Source organism: Lepidochelys kempii, chromosome 1 (assembly GCF_965140285.1).
Source record: "Lepidochelys kempii isolate rLepKem1 chromosome 1, rLepKem1.hap1, whole genome shotgun sequence".
Classification (NCBI taxonomy): Eukaryota; Metazoa; Chordata; order Testudines; family Cheloniidae; genus Lepidochelys; species Lepidochelys kempii.
Window position 1 is genome coordinate 331054686 of NC_136380.1, and position 23316 is coordinate 331078001.

Consider the following 23316-nt stretch of genomic DNA (forward strand, 5'->3'; position numbering starts at 1 on the left):
TTGAAATTTACATTAGGTACTGTTTGCATCTGCTTTGCATTCCACTGTGCCGTTATGCAGTGTGGGCGGAAGTTTATTAATGAACACCGAGGTCTCCCAGAAATCCTCCATAGAGATCTCTAGGAAACTTTCCTACGGATACTCTGTAATCTTCTGCCAAAGGTTCCTTGGCAGAGCTGCTTTGTTTCTTCCCCTATTGTAGGAAACTTTGCTGTGCCAATCAGCAATTACTTCTGGAGGAACCAAAGCGGCACACAAGTGAGTAGTATGTGGACCTGATCTGAAGCCACATGCATGCAGGAGTTGCACCCTTGCATCTTCAGTTACCCTCAATAGTGTGATTTCAGCTTTGATCACCCAGGCCTGTGGAAAATGGTGCCAGTCCTTAGTGTCCCTAGGTACCTGTACTCATCTCCTTCTGAAACCATCCAGACCTTTGTCCCATCTTGCACCCCCCCTCCCCAGATGAACTCACCATGTTTAGTGCTCTGGCTGTGCTGCATGCTAGCCAAGGGAAAGTGAAGGAGGTGTGTGTAACTTCTATGATTCAAGTCTATGAGTGCACACACAATACTGCCTTTGTGTATTGTTTCTTTTTTTTGTTCACGTGCCCTTGAGGGCCAGCTCCTACACACCAGTGGAGCGTCTCCATCAGATAAGGAGGAGAGCGAGGAGGAGTAAGGAGGACATGTTTCATGAAGTGCTGCAATTATCAGATCAGGCTGATAGGGAGCAGAGAGTGTGGAAAGACACCATAAGCAAAAAACTAGAAATGGATAGCCAGGAGAGGAGACAAGGCCAGGGGAGACAGGGCCAGGAGCAGATAATAGACTGTAAGGAGCAGATAGTAAAGCACACAGAAGACCAAACAGATGTTGAGGTCCCTTATTGCGCTGCAGGGACAACACGTGTCCTTGACTCCTCCTGCACCCCATACAAAATTGCCTTCCTTGCCATTCCCAAAATCCCCACAAATATTCCTCCCATGTTCCCGGCCCATTGCAGTACCCCTTGCACTGCACCCCAGGGACATTTTCCATAATGATAGCTGGACTTACAGCTGTGAGATCCTCACTTCAGAGAGTACTGCTCACTGTCATGTCCCTGTTAGCAAATGTTAATCTATATATTTATATGTTTAATAAAAATTTAGTCTTACAAAACAGTGATTTTTTGTGTGTGACCTACACAGGGCAGTTGCAACAGAAATTCATACACAGTGGCAACCGGCACATTTGGAGTTTACAATTAACGCTCAGGCAGGAATCATTACAGGGGTCATTCAATGTGGCAAGTAAACAATACCTTACTCAATTCATTATAGAAAGACACATTACTGGGGCTATTGTCAAAATACAGCTTCAAAGCCTCTCTGATTCAAATAGCCTCCTGTTGAGACCCTCTAATAGCCCTGGGGTCTTGCTGCTCAAAATCAGCAACCAGATAATGCATCTGAGTGCTCCATCCTTGTGAAAAATTTCCCCCCTGCCTTCACAAACATTATGCAGAGCACAGCAGGCTGCTATGGCCATGGGAATATTTTCCTCATTGAGGTCTAACCTGCCAAAAAGGCAGCAACAGCAGCCCTTTAAACTGTTAAACACACATTCTACGGTTATTCTGCACCTACTGAGTCTGTTGTTGAAGTGCTCCTTGCTGCTGTCAAGGTTTCCGACGTATGGCTTCATGAGCCATTGGAATAAGGGATAGGCTGGGTCTCCCAGGATCACTGTGCATTTCCACATCCCCTATTGGAATCTTCTGGTCTGGAAAGAAAGTCCCTGCATGCAGCTTTCTATACAGGCCAGTGTTCCTGAAGATGCATGTGTCATGCACCTTCCTTGACCACCCTGCATTGATGTCAATGATACGACCCCGCCCCCACCAGCACTTGCAGTACCATAGAAAAGTAATCTTTTCTGTTGACGTACTCTGTCACAAGATAGTCTGGGGCGAAAATTGGTATATGCGTGTCATCTATTGCCCTGCCGCAGTTAGGAAATCCCATTGCAGCAAAGCCATCCACTGTGTTCCTGCACATTTCCCAGAGTCACAGTTCTTCAGAGCAGGAAGTGATTAATAGCCCTGCATACGGTGCACTTCCCAACTCCAAAGTGATTCACGACTGACTGGTAGCAGTCTGGAGTTGCCAGCTTCCACACAGCAATTGCTACACACTTTTCCACCATTAGGGCAGCTCTCATATTGGTGTCCTTGTGCCGCAGGACAGGTGTGAGCTCCACACCGAGTTAAAGGAAGGTGGCTTTTCACATATGAAAGTTCTGTAGCCACTGCTTGTCATCCCACACCTGCATCACAATTTGATGCCACCAATTGGTGCTTATGTCTCCAGCCCAATAGTAACGGTTCACTGTATGTAGCTGCTCTATGCATGCGAACATCAATCTTGAATTGTTTCTTTCCAAGGCACACAGCAAGGCAAGCACCACAGATTCCTGTTCAAATTCACAGCTCATGAAATACTGCAGGATCAGCCGCATTGTGTTCATAACACTCATCACAAGACTGGAGAAGTGCAGGATCCACGCTTTCAGACAGAGATGGCGGGCGCAATGTTTACAGGGGCAGTTGAAAAACAGCATGAAACACAGTTGGAAGCCTTTGGAATTATGGGAAGAAGAAAACTACATCAAAGATAAGTGATCTTGCCTGCATGATGCACTGCGATCCATTCCCAATACTCCTTGCAGGAGAAGGTGGTGATTTGCACAGTCAGATAGGTACCCACGGTTGCTAGAGCACCAATCGTGGATACACTCCGCTGAAACAAGGAGCATTGTGTGAACATGCACAAGCAATATAATTACAGCAGTTTATAATAGTTGACATACCTAAGGTCGACTTAACTCTGTAGTATAGACATGACCTTATGGGATTTCCAGCTGAGACCTATCTCTTGTTATCGTGAGGTTGCTAACACTAATTTTCAGACTAAAGACAGGTAGCTCAGACCTGATATTTCAAAGAGTTGTTCCAGTCTGAATGAAACTCAAGCTCCCAAACTTTGAGGTCAACCCAGCACTGTTTTTATTTTTTGAGTGCCGCCAAAGGTTTACAGCTCAGAGGGGATTTTTATCACAGGGTTAAATGCCCACCAAATAGGGGGTAAAGGGTGTCTATTATTATAGACAATAGTGGGTAATATTGCTATTATCATGATTAGGAAAATGCTGACAGTAACTTAACTGTAGCATTATCTTGTTCAAAGTTAAGTAATACCATTAAGTTAGAGGTATTCTAGCATGAGTAGCTTACCACATTAGCCAATCAGCCAATGTTTAAATTAGTTTTGCATTCATTATTAAAGCCCAGGGAAACAGCAAATTAATTCCTGTCTGCAGAGTAGCTGATAGGAATTGAAGGACAGGCTAAAGTGTTTGAAAACATTAGTCTCAATCAAGAGGAAATTGTTTTTATTAACTTCTGACACCATTCTGATATCCACTATGATGTGTATTATTGGTAGTGCTTTTCTGAAGCAAGATGTTTGAGTTAAAAGTGTACTACATATATCACAGTGTCTTTTGATCAGGAGCAATTACAGCAGCGAGGACCACAAACATCCTCCTGCGCCCATGCACTGTTTTCTGAAGTGGTTATTTAAAAAAATTCATAAGTAATATTTCATACTGATTTAGAACCTTTTCTTTTGAAGGAACACCAGAATTCTTTTATTGCTGTCACAAGAAGATATACAGACTACTGTATATACTTCATCTGCCACTGAATTCCAGCTACCTCTGGGGTGAAATATGTCAACTATTCAACAGTGCTAGTAAACACTGTATAAGAATTTAGGCAGGAATACCAAGTGAAACTGCAGGGGATATTTAGGTACCGCAGGGAGAATACAATTACTCAGTACACTAGAAATATTAGTTGATGCACAAAAACATTATAGAGAGAATATAATATGAGCCACAACCATTATCACTGTGACAGATATTGTAGCCACATGCTGTATCTTTGAGGGAACATATTGCATGTATCACTGTGGGCCAAGGATTGTACATAGGATTGTATTGTATTGTATTCCATGGGGGAGTGTTACCACAGCTCCTTTGGGAATGAAGAACAATGGGGTCTGATCATCACGGTGAATCATCAGGTTGTAAACAGCTTCAGAGAGGTACCACACCCTGAGGGGGCTTGAATATATTGGTTCAAACTGGATTTTCCGAAGACCAACAGATAAAGAAAGACCTTTTTGCATAAAAAGGTTGCATTTAAACTGACTCAAGGCCTTCTTTCTGATCCAGCAAATGGACAGGATTGCCTGGCCAAGGGCCCCAACCCCTTACAGGATAGATGAAAAGACTTTGGCCTACCAGGGCCCCATAAAACTGATGGGTAACTTCTGTTTTCATATGCATGCTTAAAGTTTACCAATGAAAGTTCCTATGTGTTCACTTTGTAATCCTTTTTACCTTAAGAATAAAGGTGCTTGCTGAAAAAGAGCTGCATGGTAACTTGTTAACTGCTGGCAATACACTGTTCATAATTCTCAGAGAGAAAGAAAAGTGTAGGAGCTGACCTTTAGGCAGATTTACTTGCTGGGGATATTGCAGTGTAAAGCAGTGAGCTGTGCAGTCTTAAAACCCCCAGTCAGAAGGGAGGAGACCTACGTCTCTCTCTCTGAAGAGAGGTGATGGCTGAGAGCCAGAAACCTTAAATGAGTGCCCTAGAGGGACCATAGACAGAGGAATATAGGTGCAGTCACCCTGAAACTGTGACAGTCTCATTCTGATAACATCATTTGCTTGAACCTGACAGCATTGGGAACATATACAGCATACTGGAAATCCATATGTTTGCAATATGAGAAATCTCAAAATATAAATGCATTTCTAGACACAAGCTGTTTAAACTAGTCACCATATTTTGCACAGCTTCATATTTGTCTGTATAATGACTTGATTAGTATCTTAAATCCTATCCCGAAAATGTCCAGCCTGTCCAAAATGAGCTGTGATAATAATACAAGCCTAGGGCTATGGCCAGGAGTACAAAGCGAGAGCCACTGACACCAGCAGGAGTTCCACAAAGGATCAAGGGTGGTACATGGCCCCCATGTCCAAGTCCCCCATACTATCATCAAATCAATTTCCAACAAGTCATAGTTATGCTATAGCCTTTATCCTGCAAGGCCCTGTTTACACCAGTGAGCACAAGGTTTTTCTCCATCATAAGTATGAATGGAGGTTATGAACTGGCACAGGTTATAAACTGGTTCAGTGCTGGACATGAGCTATGCAATGACAAATTCTGAGTCCCCTGGCTACCCATTCCTTTGCTTGCAAGTGCGAAGCGAGATAGAGGAGCAGGGTGTGGGTGGAGAACAGGGTTTTAAGGTGACATGGGCTTAAGCACAGTCCTCATGCTCAAGAGGCACTTAGCTACACATTTCTGTATTACACCTTCCATTAGGCCTCCCTGCAGCACTAATTAATATAGGATTGGGTTCCCTTGTGCTCCATGTCTTGCTCCTTGCTTTTTTTTTAACCTGGCATTTACACACACAGTGCTTAGAAAGCTGCACTTTTCAGGATCAAACCCTGGCTGCTTCAAGTAGATAAAACCAAATGCTTATAGGGTTAGGATTATGGACACATGAGCACCATCATGGGATCATGTTATAATACAATAGCATTACTACTAAACATGCACTATACTAACACATTACTGATTATATGCCACATACTGACATGCATTGTTGAGGAACTCTGTTGAACAAGACATACTGCTGTTCCCCCACTAGGCTGACTTCTTATAACTTGTCATGCTTTGTGTGTATAAAAAGATCTTCTATACTTTCCACAGTATGTATCCGATGAAGTGAGCTGTAGCTCACGAAAGCTCATGCTCAAATAAATTGATTAGTCTCTAAGGTGCCACAAGTACTCCTTTTCTTTTTGCGAATACAGACTAACACGGCTGTTACTCTGAAACCTGACTTCTTACTGTAGCTGCATCTCCTACCCAATCAAACATTGTGACACTTGTAAAATATGCAGAGTGACTTCCAGCTGAGACTTGCTTAAAAGATCTCTTACTGGGTTAGCCAGCATAAGGCTTCTTTCGGGGTCATCTAGAAGCTGTTTCCAAGCCCACTGAAGTCAGTGGGAGGTTTTCCACTGACTTCATTGGATTAGGATTCTAGCTTAGCAGTTACCTGCAGCCTTTGAGAGGCAGTTTTCAGACTGAGATGGTAGTGTATAAGAGCTGCTCACACAGACACCTCAACTGCTGCATGGGAGACTCCATTTAATAGTTACATCCACTCAAAGCTAACCTGGCTTTAAAAACAGCATAAAGAGAAACTGTCAGAAGACATCCATAAGATTGAAAAGGGATGTTACTAATACTAGCAACAATATCTAAGCTTTGTTTGTTTGCATACTATACACAAACAAACAATATATTTCATCAATCGGAGGAGCCCAGAAAAGAAAAAGAAAACCATTAATTCTGAGTCGTGAACAAATCTCTTTGAGTCATCCGAGACTCCAGCATAATGGAATAGAAAAGATAATGCAAGGAAGTGTTGCCCAGAGCCATCAGTGTTGGTCCCACTCTGACAAGCTCTGTGGGTTTTCCAATCCATCGAATAAACTTGAGTTAGAAGAGCATGCTGCCATCTCAGCTGCTATTCGGACTTCTCTGGCCTGTTTGTCTTTCAGAACAAACAAACAAAAACCCCACTCCTGAAGTGCTGCATATGGTCCACTATCAGCCCGAGGCTATTGTTAACTAGCATCCAACGAAGTGGGTATTCACCCACGAAAGCTTATGCCTCAATATGTCTGTTAGTCTATAAGGTGCCACAGGACTCTTTGCTGCTTTTACAAATCCAGACTAACATGGCTACCCCTCTGACACAGTGATGGTTTTTGTTAGTGCCAATTTTCACATCCTCCACTGAATAAACTACTGAAAAGCTAAGAAGAATTGAAATAAAAATTACAAATTCTGGGCAGTGCGCCTGTCACGCCCTGATTTACCATTAATTTGAAGGGTCATTCCCAAAGGGTATGATTGTATGAACTACACCTAAAAAGCCACATAATCTACTGAATACCTTTTGGTTCAGAAAATAGGGTAAAAGTGTGTTTGCAGTGAAGTCAACTCAAATGTCATTAGATTCTTGTGGTGCTGTTAGCTGGACCCCGCAGAGTAATGTGGGATTTTAAAAACAATTGAGGTTGCATGAGTATAGTTGAAGGCAGAATCTGAACCTTGGGCAATGCATTATGTGTAGTCACAAGGGCTAGATTTTCAGCTGATAACTGGTGCAACATCCATTGACTCCAGTGAAGCTAGGCAAATTACAAGAGCTGAGGATCTAGCCCAAGGTGGTTTTCAGCATTATTGTTATTTCAGGAAACCCATAGCAACATTGCATTTGCATGGCAGCCTCCACCCTGAAAGACCTCAGTGCATCAAACACTTATGTGCAGTATACATATTGATCACTTTCCTCACCATTTAAAGTCAGTCATTACTAGGCCCAGGATGATACATTGGAGCTGACTGACAGCACCTGGCAACATCACACAGCAGTTTAAAATTGGAAGGGATGAAGACTACCACTGCTCACTAACTCTGAAGGGGAATTTAGGTAGGCAGATTGCTGTTGCCTGAGTGGGAGTTTGGACAAAACACTGGGGATATTACTTTGTATTTTCATCAGGGAGTTTCATTTTTCCCTCTGTTCAGCTCTTCAAAACCTTCAGGGACAATGACAAAAGATGCCAAGTCATTGTAAGAGTGTGATTCACCAGCAGCCTGCCTCCTTGTGGCTGGTGGTAGCATAGCAGCCTCCCTTTCTTTGACAGCTGGTCCAGCCCTGCGGTGGCTTGCTTTCTCTTGCAACTTGGTCCTCTGGCCAGGTCACATATTATGTCACACATGCTGGAGTGATCCAATAGTCCAGTGAACAATAGTCTGTCATTCTCACATTGGGCCTCTGCTCCAATTCCATACTCACTAGTCCTTACCCCTTGTGTCGGAGGGGTGGGGGGTTTAGTATTTCAGACACAAGGGGTAGAGAGGTTTCTCCCTTCCTCCCTCAGTGGGCCAGTAGGTGTACCCAGGCCCTCCCTTCCCCCTGGGTTCCAGTGCAGGGAACCTCTACCAACCCCTTGCTGCCTCCCTGAACCACTTCCTACCTTGACCTTTCCTTGACTTCGGTCCTTTCCCACAGCCTCTTCCCAGGCTCACTGTGTGTTGACATCACTTCTCTCTGGACCTCTTCTCTGAGATCACTGCAGAGTTCCACTTTCACTTTTAGCCATCCAGTTAGTTCAGCTGCAGGAGCGTACTCTCTACTTCCCTGCCAGTGCAATCCCTGAGTATACAGGAATCTCCCTATTCTCTGCAGGACTCTTAGGTAGCACGGAGAATGCTGCAGACTTCCTTTTCCATCTTTCCTTTGCAGTCGCCTTGCGCTTCCTGTTGCAGCCCTGGTTCTGGCTGCCAGCAGTGCAACTCAGCTCCAGACATGCCAACTCTTGCAAATTTATCACAAGAGATGCGATCTCTGAATAAAACTAAGACTCACTCATGATTTCGCGATAGAACTCTCAAATGTCAAATTTTGTTTTTCAGCCATGGCTGGAACCCCCACCTGCCCCCCAAATCCTGACGTTTGAGAATTCTATTGGGAGATCATGAATCAGTCTTAGTTTTACTTAGAAATTTCTGTCAGCCCCAGGCAGCTGAGACTCCCGCTGTCAGTATCCCATGTCCCCTCCTTACGGGGCTGACAGGGCTCTGTTTGTCAGCCCTGAGTGGCTGGGCTCCCGCTGTCAGCCCTGGGCAGCTGCTCCCCTGCTAGTCTGGGAAGTGGAAGAGGGAACCCCACTGCAGCCCCTCCCCCAGGCCTGGGGAGGGTGAAAAACCCTAATAGGAACAGAGATGAGGCTGGGAGGACTGAACTATGGCCTGGAGGCTGCAGGGGGACTGAAGTGAGGAGGGTGAGAGCTGATGGGGTGGGGGCTGTATGATGGTAGGTTCTGAGAAGATGGGGTGAATGCTGTGAGGGTGAACTTGAGGGCAGTGTGGGTTGATGTGGGGCTGAATTGATGAGGTGGTGATCTGAACTAAGGGGGGCTGAAGTGGGGGGGTGGATTGGGACAGAAATGATGGGGGATTGGGGGACAGGATGAATTTCTTGCTAGAAGTCAGGCAGATGTGGGGGTGAGAGCTCATGCAGCAGGGACCCAAATCACCTTATCCAGTACATGGACCGGCTCTTAAGACCAATAGCAGCAGTTCAGTAGCTGCTCAAGGCATTTGCACATGGGCCAAACTCATGATTTTTGATCTCTTGAAGTTGGCAATACTGCAGCTTCCTAGCTCCAGCCAGAGCCAGAAATCAGAAACCAGTGTCAGAACTGGAGTTGGAGTCCAGGGGTCAGATACCAGGTTACCTGCAACGATCCAAGGTAAGCGCAGGGACAGGTGAAAGGCACAGGCATTACCACAATCACGGGCAAACGCTTTGAGCAGCTAGTGAACAGATGCTGTTGGGTTTAAGAGCCAGTCCACTGACTCTTTCAACCAATCAGGTGGTGTAGCCAATCAGGTGACCTACTTCAGGTCAGTTGCGCTTCTTAGGTTGTCCAGAGACTGGCTGTACTGCATTTCTTCAGGTCCCGATTCCTGCTACTATTCATCTGGACACAGCTGAGGAGAGGAAGCTGCTGTCAGTGTTAATCCCGCTCTGATACAGACTCAGCCTCCAGCCTGGGTCACATTGCTTCATGCCTCCGTTTTATCAGCACTTAAAGGGAGATAAGAGTTACTTACATCAGAGAGCAACTGAGAATTTAAAGTTAGTAAAGCATTTAAAATTTGCAAATCAATTTTTTACTCTAAGATGAAGTAAAGACTTTGGGACAGGTCCTCCATTGAACTACACTGATTTACACCATGTGAGTTTCTGACCCTCTAGCCTTAGCACATCAGTCTGTATAAGAACCAGTTTGAATAAAACACTCCCCACCAGGTCAACCTGGAACCGTCTCCCTTTTCCAGAACCAAATCTGAACCAAAACTTTTCTGAAGTTCTGAAGCCTTCCAACCAGTCTCTCCTCCCACCCCTCTTCCCAGTCTCTACTTTCTAACTGTTAGATAGTATTTCTGGCTGAGCCAGGAAGTCGCAGTGCCACAAACATGTGGAAGTCCCTGCTCTCACAAGGTTTCCATCCCAGTTGGGAAGACTCGAGAGGCTCAGTAGCCTTTATCATCCCTCCCTGATGTTTGTCCAGACTGAACCCAAATGCTGAATACATGTTTAAGGTTCCCCCTGCTCTAGATTACACATAAAATTCTTCCAGCTGCAGCAGCAAGGGGAACTGCATCATCACCACGTGGACTGAATAGAGAGACTTTTTCCCCCCTCAGAACTCTAAATTCATCTTTTACTTCTTGTTGCTTGTGACTTGTACACTCCAGCAAATGACCTACTCCCAAATTGTTGCTTAGAACTCCACAGTGCTCATTTCCTTTGGCTTATTATAACTGTGGTCCCAGATTTTTCTGAAGTCACTCAGGGAACAGTACAGCCGCTCATCCTTGAAATATTAGAACTTTACATTCATGTTCTCAGTTATGTGTTTTATTGCTAATATTGCATAAGGAGATTGGTCTCAGTATCCCAGTAAAAATATTTTCAAAGCCCTCTAAATGATTCCAAAATGAGGAGATGCTAGGGGACCATATGTACCTGAAGCCAAGTTCCATTCTGGCATATCTAGTTTTTGGAAGACAAATTTGTTCCCCTTCCTTTGTTGCACTGTCCATGTATCATAGTAAAAAGCCATTTTTCTTCTTTCCTCCAGGTATTTCTTGCTGTATTGTATTTTCGTAACTGCTTTGAAAAATATCTTCACATGCACATACACAAACCACTTACTTGCACCATCATCACGGCTTTCTGCACTGCTACTGCTGAATCAGCAGGTCAGATACCTGGTTCTCCTTCATGCTTTGCCTTATTTTTATTCTTACAGCATTTTCTAAAGGCTCAAATCATCTTGTCCCATAACCTTCTGCTGCAGGGAGCTGCAATTTCTTGACTCAGAGATCTTGTAATGAACTGCCACTTAGTTTCTGAAGCTCTAGTAGGTTATGCTCAAAGGTTCACATGAGACCCCTGAAGAATAATTTCTTAAACAATGAAAACTAATTGGGTTTAGAAAGTGGAATCTTGATAAATGAATAGATTACTTTTATACACTACTGGCATGTGATCAATCTAATTTGGCCCATGGCATGGAAAAAGTAAAAAAAAAAAAGAAAAAAAGTGGATCACAGCTGAGCCAGACAGGAGGCAGGCATATGTCAAAAATGTTACTAGTAGCATTATTGTGTAAAAGTATTACCAAAATATTAAGTTGATCTGTATTAATCTTTCTCTCTCATCTAATCTCTACTCTGAAACCAGGCTTTTTACTAGGTGTGGTGTGGAGATAAACAAAATTGTTTGTCTCTATATATTTAGTTCTCTGATTTTTACTTTTTTTTTTTTAATTCTGCAACTGTAAAATATGCTGGAACCACAGACAATAATTTCAAGCTAATTATCAAAATTGCTTTTGATTTTCAGTTCTTTTCTGATTTCCTTAGGAAAATGCAGAAAAGTAGCAGTCTTTCCAAGAAAAGCAATGATGAGCAAATTGATTGCAGCCAGAGTACAAGAAGAATTATTTTAAATGCACAAATAGTTTTTTTATCATTATTTATAGAGCTTCATGAAGATACATGTGACTTTAGACGATTACTGTTGTCTAGTGGTATTGCAGTATTACCCAAAGGCCCCACTCAGGATTGGGGTCCCACGCAATACCACTAGACAACAGTAATAATTCTCAACTTCAAATATATATGTATGTTTACAGGATGTAGAAGAGTGGACTCTTTGCTGGCCCATCTCCTCATGGTGGGGCATTGTGTAGTAGGCTCTCATCTAGCACCCTGGGCCAGCAGCTGCTCCAGTCCTGTGGGGGTCTGCCTCATCTCGTGACTCTTGACTCCATCCAGGTCACTTTGAAATCTCACCCCTTCCAGGGTAACAGAAAGTCCAACAAACAATAGTCTCACTGTCAGGAAGCAGGGCCTGCAGTCTCTGGGCAATCTAACAAGCCCAGCTGACCTATAGCACACTGCCTGATTGGTTGGAAGAGTCAGCAGATGGGCTCTTAAGCCCAGCAGCAGCTCCAAGTATGTGTCTATGACTGTGGTAGTTCTTGTGTCTCCTTGTTTCCAGTCTTGCTCCTACTTTGTTCCAGGCTTATTCCAGCCTTGCTTCCTGCCATGCCTCACTTCAGGTAACCCAGTCCTGACCCTGCACACTGATTCCTGATGTTGGCTCTAACCACTGGGCCCAACTCCTGCCTGACCACCCAAAGACTAGTCACTGACACCCACAGCCTCAAGCCCAAGTCTCAGTTAAATAGTCCCTCTGCCACGGATCTCCTGTGTCTTCACACCACTTTTTCTAGTGGCTGGTAGGGGAACCTAGGCCCTCCCTCTCCTCCGAATTACAGTCCAGGATCCTGTAGAACAGCCAAGGTCCATCAAGTCAGACCTCCTAGCTGCCTCCCTGCTCCACTTCCTGCCTTGTTTTGTTTCTAGGCCTTTCTCGACCCCTTTCAAGGGCTCATTCCTCTATCGACTCTTAGCCCCCTTCCAGGCTCTGTGAAGTCCTTTTCCACTTTCCTTCAGAGCACTTTCTCCCTGGAGATCCAGCTCTTAACAAAGGGCTTCTTCCCTGGAGTCTCTTCCACTACTCTGGAACCTCAACTCCAATCTACCCCCAAGGCCTTCTGTCCATTAGTTGGCCTTCTCAAGGCCCATGGCAGGAATCTTCTTCATCCCTGCTGCCCTCTTCTATCAGGACCTTTCTAGGGCAAAAGTTGCCTCCTTAAGCTTCTCCCACTAACTGAGCACTCTCAGCCTTTTGTGCAAACCCTTTCATCTTCTCAACTGGGTCCAGTCATTACCAAGGCCACCTGATTCCCAGCTGATTAGGATCAGTTTGGAGGATAGTTGATTGTCACAGGCAAAGCTGAGCCTGACTGCCCTGAAAGGGCAGGCCAGGCTACGACTCAAGGCAAGATAGCCTTCTGCGATCTTTTATATAGTTTGGCTCAATAAGGCTTTTAGAAAAGCCGATCCAAACTTTTAACCCTCCCACCAAAAATTATTGGTTTTAACATAACAGGCACACCCAACAGTTGATGTTCTTCTCCCTACGATTCTACAACACTGAATCTTGAACCCAAGGAATAAATTCTACTCCATTCCTGCACTAGTGTAACTGAGAGCAGCATTTTCCTGAAGTCTAATTGCAATAGGTCAATCCATATTGAGAAACCTTCCTAAAAAATAAGTTGAAATTGCTGTGAACCTGGAAAAATAGATAGTATGTAGAAACTTTCTTTAAAACAGACACTAAGGTGAAAGAAGAGATTTAATCATTTATTAAATCCCTCAGCAAGTCAGATATAATCTGCCAGGTGAAGGAGAAAAATGGATGAGTCCTAAATCATTGATTTATTAATAATCTTCAGGGAACAACCAATAGTCCTTTATTATATACATGTATTAGTAACGCATTCACATCACTCAGTAATGGTAAGTGAGGAATTCTCTATAGAGCTGACCTCTATGCTAAAAAGGCATACAGGTATTGACTGCATTTGATATAGTCAATTTCACTAAATAAATTGCAGTCCTGATTGGCCTTCATAAGCTGAATGGGACCCATTTTTTCCTGATGTGATTCTATTGGATTTGGCCTGTTAAGAAGTGTAATTTTTATTGTTGTTTTTGCTTTTATAAGACTAGACATGAAAATGGACCTCAGGATGCACTCTATCTACAATAGTTTTGAGGCTTAATTTATCAGTATGCTATGTTCTTTGAGATACGTAGATAAAAGATGTATTAGATATTTAGCTAATAAATTAGGAAAAAGCTACAACAAAAGTATACCATAAATTAGATTTGAAACATACTTTCAGTTGAACCATTTTCACATCTTACATAGTATGGAATGCTAGGGGAGCAGTTTCATAAATTTGTATGTGACTTATTTCATAAAGGGTTCGCTCTGTTTTCCTAACAGTTATTTTATGTCTAACTCATGAGACTTGATAGAAATCCAATCTCATGTAAAGGAGAGTTTTAAATAGAGCTGGCTGAATTTTTTCAAATGAAAAATGTTCATGTTGGAACATCATCCACTGGAAAATGTTTATTTAAAAAAAAATCTTTCCAGCGGGAGAATGGAAATTAAAAAAAATTGTTTCAAGTTGACATTTCAGAACAAAGTGATGTTTTTTGTTTTGAAATTTCATTTTGAAGGAAACTGCTGAGGGACCTTCTGGTACCCACATGCCATCTCTCTCACAGTTGGTTCTCAAAAGTTTCACTGAGAAAACACCATGACAAAAAAAATAAGAAATATTTTTGACGAAACTGTTCACAATTTTTTTGTGACCTGCTCTATTCATAGTGAAAAAAAACCAGCCCCTCCCCTCTATGGGAACAACTGGAAGAAGCCCTTTAGAATCACCTTTGCTCTGGACAGGTGATGGTGCTTCAGTTTTTCACTCTTTTCTTTGTTTCCCTCAAAAATCCTTAGGGCTAAATTGTAGCTTTGCCACAAAACCTAAGTAAAGTACATTGCATAACTGTGCTGCCCAAAGAGTGGAGCAGGAGCCAGACTCTGTCTCAGAGAATCTCAATCTGATATCTGCATAGGCACCGACTTCCTCTGTTCCCAGGGGGTGCCCCTGCCCCGCCTATTCCTGTCCCTCCCCCTCCTCTTCCTGCCCCTACTCCTCCCTCCCCCCCCAGCACCTCCTGCAAGCTGCTGAACAGCTGATTGCAGTGGGCAGAAGGCAGTATGGGGGGCGGAGGTGCTAATCCGTGGGGCTGCTGGCAGGTGGGAGGCGCTGGAAGGGAGGGGGAGGTGCTGATCAGCAGGCCACTGGCGGGCGGGAGGCGCTGGGGGGGAGCAGGAGCCGCTGATCCGCAGGGCTGTCAGTGGGTGCTGACCACCCGCTATTTTTTTCCCGTGGGTGCTCCAGCCTCATAGGAGTTGGTGCCTATGGATACCTGGTTCTCCATGTGCCAGCCCTCTCTCTGCCCCTGTGATACCAAACTCAGCTGTCCTGGCTGGCTGGTAGGAGATGGCTCTGCCCATTCCCTGCCCATGTCCACCCACTCTTCTCCCAGTGGTGTGGGAGGGGAATTAGTAACCCCTACTGTATTGTATTTCTCTGTGAGGGAACACTGTGAGAGCCATAATCTGCCCCTTCAGGGGCAAAGCTTGGCCATGTTTCTTATCAGTGTTTTCCTTCTGACATGTTCCCATTGAAAAGGTCTTGTAGGATTTGAAGTGTCTTGGAGTATGTTCTTCATATTGGTCTTTGCTTGTATGGTTTTGCATTGATTTACATATTCTATTTACAGTATTGGTAGAAAATTAATTGTTAGAGAGTTAAAAATGAATCATCTGTTCCACAATAAGAAAAGGAGTACTTGTGGCACCTTAGAGACTAACCAATTTATTTGAGCATGAGCTTTCGTGAGCTACAGCTCACTTCATTGGATGCATGCCGTGGAAACTGCAGCAGACTTTATTTATACACAGAGAATATGAAAAAATACCTCCTCCCACCCCACTGTCCTGCTGGTAATAGCTTATCTAAAGTGATCATCAGGTGGGCCATTTCCAGCACAAATCCAGGTTTTCTCACCCTCCACCCCCCCACACAAATTCACTCTCCTGCTGGTGATAGCCCATCCAAAGTGACAACTCTTTACACAATGTGCATGATAATAAAGTTGGGCCATTTCCTGCACAAATCCAGGTTCTCTCAGGTGGGGTGGGAGGAGGTATTTTTTCATATTCTCTGTGTATAAATAAAGTCTGCTGCAGTTTCCACGGCATGCATCCGATGAAGTGAGCTGTAGCTCACGAAAGCTCATGCTCAAATAAATTGGTTAGTCTCTAAGGTGCCACAAGTACTCCTTTTCTTTTTGCGAATATAGACTAACACGGCTGTTACTCTGAAACCTGTTCCACAATGTCATCTGGATTGTCAGACACACATAAAGTTATTAGAAGAAGTTTTCAGATGATTGCTCAGACCAGTACGGGGATCATTGTTCTGTATGGCTATTGTTTTCCTTTAAGATATTAGCTATTTCACTACCTATATAGCAGTTATTTTGTATTAAATCTAAAGCACATACGCTCCTTTGGTAGCAAATATTGTGACGTACTGGAAGGCAGTAATGAATTAGATGACACTATAAATACATATCTCATACTTAAAATCTCATATATACTGACATTCGTGGCAGCCTGTGATGGATAAGCTATTGATTAACTTGTGGGCATGGAACGAATAATAAAGACCTTGATGCAAAAAGTTCACTGTAATTTTTTTTCTTACTCAATAGATCTGTTTGATGTATTTTCTTATTGGGGAATAAATCAATGTTACCCATAAATAATTAATACGCTATCTTAATAACTCCATATATAAAATTCAATATAAACATTTAGAATTAATGTGGTTATTTTTCAGTGCAACCCATATTGATGGTTTGAAGAATATTAGGAACACCTAATATTCCAGGGTTGTGCAAGTGAGGACTTTTGGGTATTTTATTTTTTAAAAAACAGAATAAAATAGAAAAATGGAAGAGAAGAAAGTAGCTGTAGCAAGGTAATTCTAATACTGTCATGTTTCATCACAGGGTTTTGGAAGTATTTAGTTGATTAACATTTGCAAATGCAAGAAACACTTAAAATCAGAGCAAAGGACATAAGTCAAATGTGGTTTTATAGAGAAAAGGTGTCAGGCTAAAATCTTTTGATCTTTATGTTGAGAAACAGAAGAGACAATAATATCTTCTTTGATAAAAGAGCTTTACTTGATGCTTCACAAACATTTTGGTTCATGGAGTTCTTAATGGGTTAAATGAATACTCCCAACTTGTGACTGTGGCAATGGAATACAAGTTAATTTTCCTCCTTAAACCTTCAGGAGTCTCTCATGCCTTGCGTCTGCAAAGTCAGGAAAAGCAAACAGCCATGAAAATCATCAGAATCTTGCTCAAGAAGTAATTTTTCTGCCACTTGCAAAATATTTTTGGCTTGTTTCAAAGTACAGAATAGCAGGATAGCAGATTACATTTTTAAAATGCAGCTTTGTTTGTTATTTGTTATGGCTGCAGCCACATGTTAGGCAGTAATCTTCTCAGGTCCTCCAAACTATGCAGAGTTGTAGCTGCTCAGATCGTGGATAGAAGACTTCTAAGGAAATGCTCCAATAAGAGGTCTTGGTAATTCATTAGGTGGCACTCTTCCCTCTGAGTCAGTACTGAATAAGGGCCACAGCATCGTGCTGGAAAATCATGGCACTGGAGGTGCTGTTTTTCAGCTCACTCATAAACAGAAGTTTTGCCTATTGTGATAATTAAACATAAGCCTATGGATTTTTATTTTTTGGCAAGACTAAATGTGATAGCACCAGTGTCCTGGCTAAATCCAGTTTGCATAATTACAGTCTACCAATCTCATATTGATTTTGTCTTCGCCTCTTGTTTGAAACGGTTGTAGAATGTTCCTGTGCACTGTTAAAGTGTTGCCACACTGTTAAAGTGTTGCCACGCTCTACACAAGAATTAGCTGCATTTCAGTGATGGTGAAAGTGATTTCTGTAGACAAAAGGCTTGAGGATCCTACTGGGTGGAAGAAGCTATACTGATATTATTACCTTTTTTAATATCAATAACCATTTTATGGTTTTCATCCTTCCAGAGAATGAGATATGTGAGGCTGTAGTAGGCTTGTGATAATTTTGATCTCAACATGCACTCAGAATGAATGGCAGAAAAACAGACAATGAATATAAATGCTGGCCAAAGCAGCTTCCCTCCACAAGGATTTTTTTAAAACAAGCGTTGCTTTCATGCTCATTCTTTTCTCATCACTCTTGAAGCAGACTGACATCCTCCTGATGTTGTTTCCTTCCTGTGCAGAGGGAAAAAAAATCCCACATATAATTATTAATGATTAACGCACCCCTATGAAGGTAGACAGGGTACTGTGCAAACACTCTGAATGCAATATAATTTAACACAGGAGAAAACATAATATCCCTACCCACCCACAATCTCAGATATAAGGAGGCTTTGTCTGGGCTAACAGAGGAAAGAAAATGTTTGGACCCCTCTCCCGCTTTTCCTCCCTTCCTTGTGGGTACTCGGCCTCCTTGTGATGTTGTGGCTAACTGGCTGGATAGAAGGATTCAGCAAAAGCTTATACTCCCAAACATCCGATTTATAAGCCTTCTCTGCCCAGGATGCCATTGTTCACTCACTTCCTCCCTTAGGACTGGAATAGGGCTGGGTTTGGGGGCCTTAATGTGGGCACCATGCTAATCACTTTTTCGGACTGGGAAGGAATTTTTTTTTTGCTACAAAGTTGGCCTGGGCACTGTGGGTTTTTTCACATTCCTCGCAGCAGCCAATGGCCTGGTGAGTTGGATCATAATATGTTCATGTGTCACAGCATGGCAAGTGCTCAGTCCTTAATAAACTGAAATTGAAATGAGGAAGAGGGAAAGGCATCCCCTACAGAGGTGAGGAATCTCCTTCCTGAGAGATTTTCAAGGTCAGGCTTGACAAAGCCCTGGCTGGGGTGATTTAGTTGGGGGTTGGTCCTGCTTTGAGCAGGGGGTTGGACTAGATGACCTCCTGAGGTCCCTTCCAACCCTGATATTCTATGATTCTATGAATAGGCCAGAGGCTGTATGTGTCTGGTAAAATGAGTAGCCAACCCCTTCCCAGCCTACCTTCAACCCTTGTTCCAGAAGTGGGCAGTGAGGTCCCAACAAATGTGATGGGACCAGGTTGCAGCCCTCTCACAAGTGGTACAGATGAAGACTGACCTGTTGACCTTCACTGAACAAGTTGTTGCCTGATAGTTTCCCATCTGTGTCAAGTTGAGAAAGTTGCAGCCTTGTTAAACCTGATGTCTTGTCTGTTGTCCTGTAGCTTCCAGGAAAATAAGGCAAATTGGTCTTAGACTGGAGAGTTTGGTTTAAAACTGCACTGTAAGTATAGTTAACCATAAGAGAATGGGGCTTAGCTAGCAAAAATCCCCTCCGTTTCATTTTGGGAGTGGTGTCCTGTGACTGAGTGCTGAGCAGCAGCAGCTGAATCAGCCTCTGGTCACTGTAAATCCAGTTAGTTTCCCCACAAAAGGGCCTGATTGATGGAAGCTGGGGCTAATTACTGGAGTCTGAGCTGGAAGAGCTAACGAGCTCATTAATGCATTAACTGAAAGAGCAGGAAGGCACACAGGAAGGAAGTAGAAAGAGAGAATAAGGGAGAGAGCTAGCAGGACCAGGATAAAGGGAGATCTCGTCCCTCTTGCAAAAGGGGATGATGCTTGTATGTCAAGGTAAGTAGGGTTGCTGCACAAGACCGTAAGGGAGTGCTGGTTAAGATAACACAAAAACTACACATTGGTGTTTACAAACTGGAGGTGTTAGAGCTATCTGTGCAAGAAGACAGGAGTGGAGAGCCATGCTCTGTCACATGTCCATTCAGCAGATGGACATAACCTGCCCCTTGCTAACTAGATAGGTTTTGCCAGTGTCCCAAAGCTCCTCAAACTCAGGCTGTGTCAGACCAATGGGGAGCTGAGCTCTTGAACTCAGAAGGGATTCTACACTCTGAATTACAGACCCCAGTTTCTGTAACCGAGAATGTTGTTTTCAATGCTATTGGTGCTGTACTCCAAACTGTTTTTAATTCCCACATCTTGTTTGACTTGTTACATTTTTCATGGCTATTCTAACTTCATGGTTACATGAGATTAATTGTTGCTTACATCGGTGGAAGTGCTTTGTGTTTTTTAACCACTTCCTTCTTAGTATGAAAGATTATGGTGTTTGCCCATATCCTATTCCTCATGCATCTGCATCTTTCCTTTCTTTTCAAAGTTCTCAGTACACATGATGCGTGGTTTGAAAAATTGACCAATCTGGTTTGATGCCTGCATCACACATGACTATATGGATTATTTCTCCTTGAGTCAATCACCATCTAAAAGTGACTCTGGTATCCCAGAAATAAGGGTGCTGAAACTGATTTTGACATTTGTATGGCTGGCTTTCATTCTGCTCCATTTTGCTTTGTGATGCAAACTTTTAAGAAGCAAGGTGTGAAGGTGTTGACACACAGCTAGCACCTCCTTGTGGCCAGGCATGGCATAGCATCTCTCTACCCATCATGTATCTCCTACCAGTGATCGTGCTGACCTCTTCTGTGACTTAGGCTCCATCCAAATCACTTTAAAGAATCTCTCCTTCAGGAGTAGTCAACAAACAGAAGAGGATTTAACAGAAATTATTCATCCTGAGTTTGGGTTAAGGGCAGGGCTCTCTTCCTGCAGAGATGCTGGTTGGGCTGTGGCCCTAAACTTAGTTCTCAGGTAATAGAGGGAAATGGTTCATCTCAAGGTAAGTCAGCATTTTGCCCTCCCTTCCCTCAGCCCTTCCAGGGAGGGGCTGTTGGGTAGTGGTCATCTGGTGAGTTTCTACCTTCAGTCAGACCTCTCTCCAGGACCTGAGGAGTGAAGGTTTGCCCTCAGTTGAGCTGGGTTTCTCCCTCTTAAGCTCTCCCTCCAATCCTGACGTTTCTCACGGGCATGAAAGGGTGGAGCAATCTAAGCCCACATGAGCACATTAACTCCTGGTTGTCGAATGTGGGGTTTGTATACCCCTTCACAAAGACAGTTAAGGTCCTTTTGTTGTCTGAAGTCAATGACCAACTTATCTGAACAGGCCATGTAGTAATGCCATTGTCATGCTGAGAAAATGGTGGCCTGCAGTAACCTGGAGAAGAATCAGAGAGAGCGGTTTCAATTAGACCAATAGGGCTACAGTATTAGCAGTCTCAGGAATCCCCTACAGGCTCATCAATCCTGGTATTGTTGGAGCTGGCAACATTTAGGATCAGGATGTGCCACTTATGCACTGTCCTGGGTTGTAGGCAATGTAGAGTTGTACTACCTCAGAGAAGCAGCTGAAGTAATTGGATCTTATTCATAAATCGGCATCAGAGCAAACTTTCACAGGAGCTTCCTCCAGTCTCCATTTTTTGAGTACTGTCACCTGCTCATAGAGCAAGCGGTACATTCTATCAACCAGAAGCAGAAGTGACAGAATTTATGCACAACCCTGACATGCACAAGTTCAACTACTGTGTGTGCACAGACAGAGGCTGCATTTTGAAAAAATTGCCAGGTGCAAGTCTTTGAGGTACTTCTCACTCTCATGGAGTTTGCTCTAAGGAACTGAGGCTGATAGTGCCAAATCTTTTGGCTCCGCCATCTTTCTAATCACACTAGGTTTGTAATCATTCTTTGACTTACCTTGTGCTTTTTAAAAAATGATGTGGGCCATATTTGTCTCTCAGTGACTGTCCTCTAAATTTACACTAATGTCAACAAGACCAGAACTTGGCTTTACCGTAAATCTGTCCTTGTATTAAACTGTCTTCGCGGAGGTTCTAGCTTCTGATGGTTAGGATCAACTTTTTCTGGATTTCTTATTACTTTTCTTTTTCCTTGTTATGGGCTATTTCCTCAGCTGGGGTAAATTGGCAGAGCTCCATTAACTTCAGTTGAGTAACACCAATTAATATCAGTTGAAGAACTGACTCTGTTTTGGATTTCACCCAAACTCTGTGACCTTTTGTCAAACCTGTTTCTTTCGCTTGTGTGTATGTTGAGCCTGGGTTTTACTAGCTTCTCGGCTTCTCTCATCTGGTGTTGAACTTTTGCCAACCCTTCACAGCTTATTCGGTGCAAGCACATCTCCTATGGTAAATTTGCTGCCTAATTGCTCTACTTTGTTTTTTCCATGCATTGACCTTATTATGAAGATGACAAGGTACTGCTTCACGATGACATTATTAAATGAGGAGTATAAAGGCTAAAGTAGTTAGTCATGTCACATTGTAAAGAAAAGTCTTTGGGAGAGTTGGCGCAAAAGCTGTTCTTAGCAGTGACAATGAATGATCAAATACTTATCATAATTGTGAACCTGAATGCACTCCTTCAGGTGCTGAGACCTATTCCTAAAGGGTAAAAAATAACTGCAGTTAGAGCTACTAATATTGATCTGCCAAATCACCCATGTAGCTTTGGTTGCTAAATAAATGTAACATTTGAAATTACCCCATAATGAAGCATAAAAAAAGATAAGGTATTAAAGAGTCAATGGAGCCAGCACCTTTTCTGTTGTAACCTGGTAAGAAATGTGTTGATGTGAAAAGAAACATCTTGATTATAGAAAAGAAAAATGCTAAGAGCTCAGATAGCACAGGATTGATGTACCACAAGCCAAAAGGTCAGAGTAGTGCGGCTCTCATCATATTTAAAACCATGGCAAGAGGATGAATTTGAAGTAGAGAGATTTAGTAAAGATTTTTGAAAACTAAATCTAAAGGATGATGTGTATGGAGAGTGAAATATACAAACATCATACACATACAAACATCATACACCTTTTTTTCTCAGTCTAGATTCCGTAAACAGAAACTTTCTTTCAAAGGGACCAAGGTCAGTTTAAATGTGACATCTCCCATCACAAACTCTAAGAAGCAAGAAAATAGCAAATTTTAGGAGATTTTTTTAACCATTACTATAGACCCCCAAAAAACTTATTTCCCCCAGTGGCGACAGATACCACAAGGAACTTCCAAAACTCACCACATATTAATCCTCCTGAGTGTACAACACAAACCTTCCTTGCAGCCTTAGTAACATCAGCAGATAGTCACTGTTGACATATGCACACAGGTTAGGTGTGTGGTGTGTTACATGTTTGTAGGGGAAGCATGAGGCTGTGTTTAAGGGTTTTTCAGTGTAAGGAGGAGGGGGATTAATGTGCTCTGTGTATTGTTTTCTTATCAGGAAAGAGGCTACCATAACTCTAAAAGACTTGTTAACTCAGTGCTAAATAAATAATAAATAATAATAATAAATAGTAATTGTAATGGGCCCTTTCTCCATTAAAATCTGCAGAAGGGGCACATGTGGGGAATCTATACAGCAAATCCCTTGTGGAGATTCTCCCGCATTGGCCTGTTGGGCTCCCTTCTCTCTGGTGAAAAGGGGGTCTGAGTCCATCCTCAAATGTGGTGAATCCCTGGGGATCTGTCGGAAGCTCTATGCCAGTGCAGTATCCCACA